At 40.2% G+C, this 10303-nt stretch overlaps 1 long non-coding RNA gene across 1 annotated transcript; it reads left to right on the plus strand.

The window, feature by feature from the left end:
• Positions 1-4913: 4913 nt before the first annotated feature.
• On the plus strand, positions 4914-5652 carry LOC134110039 (uncharacterized). Its single transcript, XR_009943438.1, has 3 exons — positions 4914-4937; positions 5433-5530; positions 5612-5652. It is a non-coding gene; the product is annotated as an uncharacterized LOC134110039 (long non-coding RNA).
• Positions 5653-10303: the final 4651 nt, after the last annotated feature.

Consider the following 10303-nt stretch of genomic DNA (forward strand, 5'->3'; position numbering starts at 1 on the left):
GAGTTTTTCAATGTGTCTTCTTTCGTTGCATTATTAAACCCACTTTTACTACCAAGGAACATGAGGGTTTTATGGAAAGTTGGAAATGGCAAAGGCCCAAAAGCCCCATGCCACTTGAGATATACCTGGGTACATATCTTTATTATGTAGACTAATTGAGTGGTACCAGCAATTTGTCCAAGTTCTTCCAAGAAAAGGGACAGCACTTTTCAGTGATTGTTTGAAGCTACGGTATATGGCAGAATGTTACAGTTTATTTACTAAGGGTATGACAGTTATGACAGACTGTCTATCTTTCTCCAGGTGACAGTTGTTACTACAGCCATCCACTCTCTTTTGCCCTCTGCTGTTGACAGTTGTTACTACAGCCATTGACTCTCTGTCACCCTCTTCTGGTGACATTTTTGCTACAGCCATTGCGTGTGTCCCATATGTAACAACACTGTCATAGATCAGGTAGTTTTAAGCAAACATTCGCCAAAAAAAGGGGATTATGTGGTCTTGTCATTTAATGGTATTAACCTGAAGGCCGACGGCGGCGGCTCCATAGAAAAGTGGCAGGCCGTAGCATGTAGCGTGTCAGGAGTAGCTGCCTCCTCATCCATATGCAAATCCCAAGGTGATGAGTAGTTTTTTCAACTGTTAATCTTATAAAATCATAAGGGAAAGAAAAACTTAAAATGCAAAAAAAAACAACCTAATTTCTTCTGTTCATTTGACATTTTATCGATGTAATTTCCACAGATCAACAGTAATATGTGTATGGTCAAACTACTCATTAAATCTGATTAACTGCAGTGTTATACAGACCGTTCATAGGATGTCTTCAAGGATTCAAATTTTGCGCCTAAACATTTAGCCAAAAAAAGATTGTTCACACACTGTGAGCAGTGTTGTCCCTGAACGCGTTCATTGAACGATAGTTCATGAACTCGTTCATATTTTGGGCGAACGTGAACTGAACATACTGTATTAATGCCCGATGAACGTTACTGTGAACTCGTTCATTCTGGTGTCTGTGAACAGCACGTTCTTTCAGGTTAACATTGTTCAATGGGATGCCAGGTTTCTATAGAAAACACACCGTAAACGCGCCTTAATAAGTAGCGGAAAAAACAACCAATTGTCACGGTTGGGGTCTGCTTGTCTTATTTTGTAGCTTTCTTGTGTCTCGTGTCTCTGGGTGAGCTTCACTTCCTGTCCTGTGATTGCCTGATTGCTTCCACCTGTGTCCAATCACCTGCACCTCCCTTGTGTATTTAAGCCCTGTGTGCCTGTTGTCCCTTGTCGCGTCATTGTCTATTGTTAGTTCCCGTTGGTGCTTGTTCCGTTCCTAATAAAGAGCAGTTCTGGAAGAATCCTGCACCTGAGTCCTCCCTTCCGCCTGCACCAGCATCCCATTCTGACACCAATCTGGCAACACCAGCCTACAGTGTCCCACCGTGCATGCGTCATCAAGAAATGCATGGAGGCGACAGATGCGTGTAGCAAAGAGGCGGCGTATAATAATTTAAATGAGTTTTATGAAGTTACTGACAAGGTCGGTGAGGATGGGAGGAATCTGACCTTTCTTTGCAAACATTTGCACCTTAATGATAACTGTTGTGTTTTTATTCCTTATTTAAAAACTTTTTATTAAAAAAGCGCACTCAGTGTTCCGCTCCCTATCCGGCTGCTTGCACGCATTGACTGGGTGGGCGGGGCTACCAACTCTCACAATCAACAGGCAGCCGTCACTCGCAGAATCATCTCAGGGAGACATGTACTCATGTGCAGTAACTGCTGCTGACCGTCCTCGGCTTGTTGATGAAAATTATGCCAGAAGTGACTAAATACTTCGGGTACGAAGTATTTATTATTTTATGCATTTTTTTGGTCTCAAATGCTGTCCCCTCAATGCTAATGTAAACCCTGGTTGGATAAGGATTCAAAATTGGATATGAAGATTAAATCTCATGCATAGCTTCAGTGTTAAAACTGATAAAATAATTGCTGTCTGTGGTTCTATATGGGCTTCAGCAATAATTTATAAAAACAATACCTTGCAGCAATATATGTAAAAAAAGAACGGAACTAGTTGGAACTGTGAACTTATATATAATATACTTAAATATTTGAACTAAGTTTGAACTATGAACTGAACTAGTTCATTTTAAAATGTGTGAACTGAACTTTGAACTAGTCTACCCTACTCACTCCCTTTAGTAGTAAAACCCCAGCCACTCACTCGCTACCAGAAGAAAAGGTTGTGCTAAAAAGAACATCTCAGCTGAGGAGTCCCGGTAATTCGCCCAGTCTTCTGTCCCCGACCATGTCTTTTCCCAATGACTTTGTAAACTGTTTGTTGCTGTGGCGGGAATAGGGTGAAAAAGGCAAACTAAACCAAATTAAGAGAAAAACCAACAACCCGGAGGAATTTCACCCCGAGAAATAATCTTGAAGCACAAGGCACGCAAGTAAGTTTACTCGTTTGAGGCAAGAGACGTAGTTCAAGGTTTAGTAAAATACAACTTTTCAAATAGTTCTAAAATGAGTGCAATTTCATTCATCCCAAAAGAAAATCAATTAAAGGGCTGGAGGTGAGTGGATGGACAAGGCTAAGTGTAAGGGGGTGGGGAAACCCACCAAATCATGAAAACAAATTCAAAATCATCCGACGTAGTGAGGGACCCGCTTCCCAGGACACAGCAAACAAAAGGGTAGGACACCTCCACCCGGCCACCAGCACCGCCACCACCAGTCTCCAGCAACTAAAGACAAAAAAAAAATTAGCGACAAGTTACAATAAAAGGAAAACAAATATACAAAATTACAATACGATAAACATCCATTCAATGGTGCACAGGGACACAGCCCTGGTTAAAAGTTATTGCAATCTGTCGGGTTGTGTAGGTGTCAGATAAAGACAAATTGGGATTTGTTGTTTAGACTTGAAGTAAAAGTTGAGCTTTTGGCTTTTTGATTGGAAAGACTTATATTTGTCATTCAATGACAGTAATCCTTAGACAGGGTAAGGAAAATCGAGTACACGTTGAACCCAAATATTTAAATCTTAATCCAAGATTATGAAGTAATTTCATTGATTTATTTCTTAATTTCTGACCTCACGTTTGGCCTTATTATCTAGTATTAATCCTTTTTTGTACTCAGACACTTGCAGGACATTTGGCAGCGGGGTCGTCCAGCCTTTTAAGGGGGAGACTTACTATGTTCGGTCCGACTGCCCGTTCACACTCACAAGCTTCACCGTCAACCGGGGGGAATATTCTGTCAGCATACGACGAGGACACAACGGGCTGTTGGTCCAAGTCGAGATCATCATCAACAAAGTCACGACACTTTTGCTAAATGGCCACATACTGGTGCAGAACAAAAGGTTTGAGCCCAAGCAGAAAACTGCAGCCACACTAAACACCAAGTAATAACTAATTAAAAAATGTAAATTTTGTTGAATGAAAACATACTGAGTTAACACAAAGTCAAGCTTTTACCAAGTGATCCCTTAGGGACTTATTTCCGGGAGGTGAAACTGTAATAGTTCACTCATTCCTTCTTCAATGTGTGAGAAGACTTTGTCCAAAGCCAAAAGTGGATGGTGGAGCATGGAGTAGGGAGGGTGTGCTGGGAACCGCAAGGTTGGTGTTTCAAATCTTGGGTGACACATGCGCCATATTGAAGTGTTCCTTCCTGAGTTTGGGTAATTGTCATGAGAACATATCCACCAACTGCCAGAGGTGGGACAAAGTCGTTGTTATGCAAGTCACAAGTAAGTCTCAAGTCGTTGCCCTCGAGTCCTGAGTCAAGTCGAGTCAAAGATGAGGCAAGTCCCAAGTCGAGTCAAAAGTCAAAGCCAACAAGTCTCAAGTCGAGTCCAAAGTCTTACCATTTTAGTTTCTAGTCATTTCAAGTCCTCTTATTACAGAAAATCCCTTATAACCACATGTTTTATTTGAAACTACTCTACTCATATCAATATTGTGTTAATATTCATAGTCTATTGTACACTAAGGTATACGATAATACATTTCCGTTTATGCAATATTTTCACTGCTTCAAAAGCCCTTCCCTCAAGAAACCGAAGTCATATGCTTTAAAGCAAAGTGGGGACGGGGAACCCTGGGTGATGGTGCGCTGCCTCACAGACCTAGACTACGTAGGGAAGGAAAGGGTAATGGTGGATCGACTGTGACTGTGTTATAGTACTTTATAACGGACGTTGACATAATGTTGGCGAGGATTTCCATCGGAGTCTGAATCCGGGTTCAAAAATCCCGATTTTTGTAAGCATGAACGAGCTGTCTCGTTGATACGGTAAAATGCTCGTGAGTTACGGTACATTCGATAAGGTGCTCAGCATTCGTTCAAAACGTACCTTTCTTTGTGCAACTTCAGGTGTCGAACAAAGTTGGACGTTGTGGCAGCTCCGTCTGTAATCTTCGACCCGCATGTTTTGCAAATAGCAAATCGTTTTTTGTCGACTACCTCGTAAGTTTTATTGCCAAACGAAACTATCTTCGGTATCATTTTTCCAACTGGCGCGTTGTTGCGCTTCATTGGTTGTCTTGCAATGTGCCTGTTTAGATGCTTTCGAATCAGAACCAGGTGGCACTGCAGTGATTGGATGTCGTGCAGGCAGCGCTCTCTGCATACAGGTGGCGCACATTTTTTTGACAGATGCAGATAAACAGAGCGGCGCGGCCGTGTGAAAATGTTTTCCCCCAGTTTTCATGGGAAGTAGCAAGTCTTCTCGAGTCAAAAGGCTGGAGTCCAAGTGAAGTCACGAGTCATCGATGTTAAAGTCCAAGTCGAGTTGCAAGTCTTTGTACGTTTTGTCGAGTCGAGTCTGAAGTCATCAAATTCATGACTCGAGTCTGACTCGAGTCCAAGTCACATGACTCAAGTCCACACCTCTGCCACCTGCACCAACCGTGAAAATGGTACGAATTAACAAGTGTTTTTAAAATATGTTTAAGATTTTCTTTTTTAGATTTACTCATCTGATTGGCAGAAAAGTTGCATGATGCTGAGGACCGCAGGGAATCCAGTGGGAAGATAATGTGATATATTCGTTGTTAGTGCATATTTACACAGTAGGTTGTTTTTACTGTGGCATTACTACTTGGCTGTGGCATTAACGAACTTATTGCAATAATGTATGTCATAGCAGTTGTTTTGTTACCCAGGACAAAGTGTTGAGTGTTTCTTACATGGCACCTTTTAGAAGGGGCACTAGTGTGTATTAATTTTACAGTCAATATTTGATTTGTCTACCGATTAGGGATAAGAAGTAATTTAAAATAAAATGCATCAACTTATACAATTTTGGTTTTAAAACATTGAAATTTGTTCACTAGCTTGCTTGTCATATGATACCAATATGCAAGCCAGAGATAAAATAAATTTAATAATGGTTTAAATATGTATTTTTATAGAGAATTATGCTCATGAAAAGTGTGCAAGTGTGTTGAACCACCCAACTGGGATATTTGCTGTGTGCCACCGTCATATCCCAACTGATTACTACTACACGGTAACAATACATTTGCCACATACCAAATTCTTTTTAAGTTTGGGGGTTTCCTCAATTAACATATTAATTACTTATTTCCAGGCTTGCATTCAAAGAATATGTAACTCTGGCAGAAGTCGGAGAGAGGCCTTGTGTATTAGTCTGGCCAGCTATGCCAAAGCCTGCGCCGGGGTGGGTGTTGTTATTGGTGACTGGAGGAGAAACACAGGCTGCAGTAAGTTCTTTCTGAAAAGTAAACAATGTATTCTGTGTGCATGAAAACAACCAATTAAGGTACGGTATGTTTGACAAACTAAATTAACTGAATCAAATTTTTACTTTCATAGAAATATGAGATGTTATTTTCTTTTGTGAAGCCTTTCAGATTGCAGAATTCTATAAAAGTAAATGTAAGGGACACATACAGAATATAGTTTGAAACAATGTTTTCACATTTTAGTAGAATAAATAAATAATTGGGATATTTCATTTCTCTTTTTCTCTTGTGTTTCTTCCCTTCCCTTCCACTCATCCTCCTCACCTTGATGCCTCGGCGCCGTGCTAAAGCATAAAGGTAGGCAGGAAACTGAGGGTGGAGGAGAACAATTGCTGTCAGGAGAAGACCTCGGAGACGAAAACAACTTCTGCAATATGCTACCACCCTGTGACCAAAAGAAGAGAGGAAAAAACATTCACCTACTAGCACATCACCTCTTGTGAGTGCAGGCTCTGTAAGACAAAACACTGAAGAAATATTGTTAGCGCAGACTACAATAAGCCTTTTTATCCTGTTTCCTTTACATTTTCAAATCAAAATATAAAGTACTCAAATTGTTGTTAGTGTATCCACTAATTATCAAAATTCCTCATTTTATTCATTCTGCAAAGGAATTTTCTTTTAGTCAAATAAAAGTAATAATTGTCACTCACCAAGAATTGTTCTATGTGTTTTTCGGTGCGTTATTAAACCCAACTTGACTAGCAAGGATTACACCATCAAACACTCCCTCTGCTGGTCACAGTTGTTACTTCAGCCATTTATTTTCTTTCTCCCTCTAATAGAAATAGAATATGTTCTAAAATAGGTACAAGATTTCTCTTTAAAAATATTTATCATGAAATTCTGCATTTTGAATACCCCACCCTGTACAGATATGTTGTATTGGAACCACTACCTTTGAATTGTATGTATTATACTGATACCTAGTGGCGAATTTTAATTGTTGCACTGACTAGCCGGCGACTGTTCAAAATAATAAAAAGTGACGTACAGGAAGGGATATTCTGCAAGTTTATCGTGTACATGAACTCTTAGTTGAAAATCTTCAGAATTCTGTGCTTTAAAGTCCACAAAATTGGCTTCATCCGTAAGTTATATTAACATTTTGACGTAGATATTTGTTAAGTTCCACTAAAATACAGTCATAATGTTGGTGCTCTCTACTCATATCTGGTTTAGCCTTTAATTTTTGACAGCTATCATTTGTACTTTCAATGCACTTACTTTTTGTATTGTGCTCTTTTCAGTTTTACAAAACGACATTTTCCTGCATTAAATGCTGCCAAACACAACAACCTGTCTGTTCCTTGGACAATACAGTGCTGGAAAATATGTCAAGCTGGCTGTGTATATGTTTATACCACGTTTATACCATAAGTTCCACTACTAACACAATGTTATGGGTGAGCGAGCTCACTGTAGCAAGATGGCCATCATGTACGGACCTTCTATACTCTGCCATACTCTGACATTTAGCCTTTATAGATATCTATGGGTGCGTCCCTTAATCACGTTCAGAGGAGGCAACCGAATGGGAAAGCAGAGTAGTAGTCGAAGCGGTTGACGAATGCGTTCGAAAGGATGGAACCCAATGAATTGAGACATACCCAGAGATTTAATGGCTGTAGTAACAACTGTCACCAGCAGATGGAGAAAGAGAGTTGATGACTGTAGTAACAGCTATCACCAGCACAGCCTAGAGAAACAATAAGGAGAGATTAAGGGCATAACCATAGTTTAGACATTGAGGGGGTCCAAATGAATACCCTTCCCATCATTTTTTAAAGCCGGTATTGGGCTGGTGTGGGCAGGTGTGGTGTAACATTGATCCAGTGTGTTCACCTCTCTGGTTGGGTATTTAATAAACTGTTGTGTAACACCCTCAAAGATTCAGAGTTGGATTTGTCTTGATACCCATATATTTATTCATTCAAGCTTATCACCTGTAAAACATGCAAAACACTCCCGTCAGGACAACAGCCCGACACGTATTTTTTTCTCCTACAGAGAACTGAATGAATTCCTTATACATTTCCCAGGATATCGAACTGTAAACCCCCTCTGTGTTCACGTGACCAAACACTGAGGAAAATAGAATTTAGGCTAATCTCACTTGAATGCATTTTAGTTAGCTAACATACAGATCACTCATATCCATCAACTGTAAAAATGCACATTCCACATCAAACGTGTTCCTTTAGCTCCATACACACTTCCAATCACCACCGACACCAGCTCACCTGTAAAACAAGCAAAACACTCCCGACAACAGCGCAACAAGTATGTTTTTCTCCACTTCTGACATGAGCTGGTTTGGATGTAGCCACCACAGTTTTTGCGCGTGGTTGCCACCTGTTGGTAAAACCGGTGTACTTATTCATAATTTTCCCTCTTCATGCAATAATGTTGCGCTGAGGCCATCTTTCCATTTTTACCTGCATGGAGTCATCTAAAACAGAAAGAACTATTTTGACATGAAACCTGCCTTCTCAGCACAGTTCTTTGATTTATATTGTCAAAAACGAATATTGCATTATTAAGTACAGCCTCTTGTACTTTATTGCTTAATTATAATACAGGTAGATGAAATCCAGCCATCTGATTGGATGAGAGTGAGTTACGGGGGTGCATTATTCAGCGATAATAAACAGTTGCTGTTCACATTGACCCAAGTGTTCCATATCGTTGCGTACTCAAAGTAACAGGTTAGAATTTGCATGACCGTTAGTTGACGGTTGAATTAAAACACATTTCACATTGGCTTCAGTCACCACTTTTTGACCAAAAAGCTGCAAAGTCATGCATAACAAAAACAGCTTCCCCCCTTAGGTCTAACTCTGTTAGTACAGGTCCATGATTCTGTAGGTAGACTTCACTCAACGCAAGAGTCAAGGGACCATGACACACACTCACAGACCCAAGTCCAAAATCATTGTTTAAAGAATTGCTTATAAAACTGGTGGAATGGTTGATTGATATCAAAACTGTTCCCTAAGCACAACCTTAGGTCACTTGTCACTTTTGCTTTACAAATGTCTTGAAAGATGAATCATTTATCAATAATCTGTGTTGTTTAAATCTCCCTCTTCCAAATACTCAGCCATTATTATTGATTGCCATTATTTCTTTATTGATCAGGCTTCAAATACCAAAAAGGTCATTTTAGAATTCATTCAGCATGGCGGCGTGGAGTAATGACATGTTGTAAATACATTTGTGTATGTAAAGAGGATTTTGTGTCACACAAAATAGAGAATCAGCACAGAGTGATAATGGTCCGTGACTGAGCCCAGTAGAGAAAGTGTGCAAAAGTGGGACATGCTTGTATGCATAATCGTGTCCATGGTATAATGGTAAAAACATGGTGGCATCTTCTCAGAAAATGAACCTTGATAATCCAGCTAAAAACTTTAATTCAACTGAAATTAATCAGTTCAAAGCACAGTACACTCTGTGCTAAATAACAAGTTTGTTTTTTTGAGAAAGTATAAACAGGCAGGACTGTTTTTAAGTAAATGATCAAATATTTTGTAAATGTTGTGCAGAACTTTCTGTACTTCACGATGAGTTATAACACATTGTAATTCTGTTTAAAAGTCAGCTAAACACAATGGTTAAAATGGAAATATGAACAATAACAAACACAATGCATACAGTACATCCACAAACTGGCGCATGCCAACAGAACATTTCACACTGCCCATCGTAGAACACACATGTAGTCTCTTGCTTGTTGGTAAAATAAACATATGCATAGCAATCATAGATAATAAAATGGACTCCGGTTAGGCTCTGGTTAGCTTGCCATTTAGGGTTTTTAATGGACAAGGGGACCAAGGAGTTCTTAATGCGGTTGAGCCTGCATCGGGGGACTCTGAAGCGTCTGCCTAAGGGAAGAAGGTGGTATTCAAGGTGGAGGAAATGGGTGTGGTCTGAAATAACCTTCTGGGCCTGTCTGATTAGGGTTTCATCAAAGACAGCCTGCAGTAGGGGATGCTGTCTGACACCCATGATTTTAATGGCTCTTTGTGTTAGTCAGGTGGTCTGGGCTTTCAGCTTCACACTGAGGTTACCAAACCAGAATGAGATGCCAAACCACAGGATGCTCTAGACCATGGCGTGGTAGAAGAGGAGCAACTATTTCTTGTTGACACCAAAGACCCTCATAATGGAAACCGGCCGCACTCCAATCGCGGGTTGATCGCTGGCAGCTTTTGGCAATTAACAAAACCACACTTAAACAGCAGAATCAGACCAAAAAAAAGGCAGAATTCCACTGGCTGGAACCTGCAGTCCTTGTGCAGTTTGCTGTGTTCTCAACTTTCCATTATTTGACAGCTGTGTTTGAAGAGCCCAACAATCTCTTACCATTTACCCTGGTAAATGTCTAAACCACTGTCCTTAACACAGTGTTCTCTGTTGTCCTCTGCAGACTGTGTGCACGCAGGGTAGATGTTTAGATGGAAGTAGCCTAGTAGCTACCAACATGGCAAGTTCTGTTTGACACTCCAAGG

The sequence above is a fragment of the Pungitius pungitius genome, chromosome 2, assembly GCF_949316345.1.
Source record: "Pungitius pungitius chromosome 2, fPunPun2.1, whole genome shotgun sequence".
Classification (NCBI taxonomy): Eukaryota; Metazoa; Chordata; class Actinopteri; order Perciformes; family Gasterosteidae; genus Pungitius; species Pungitius pungitius.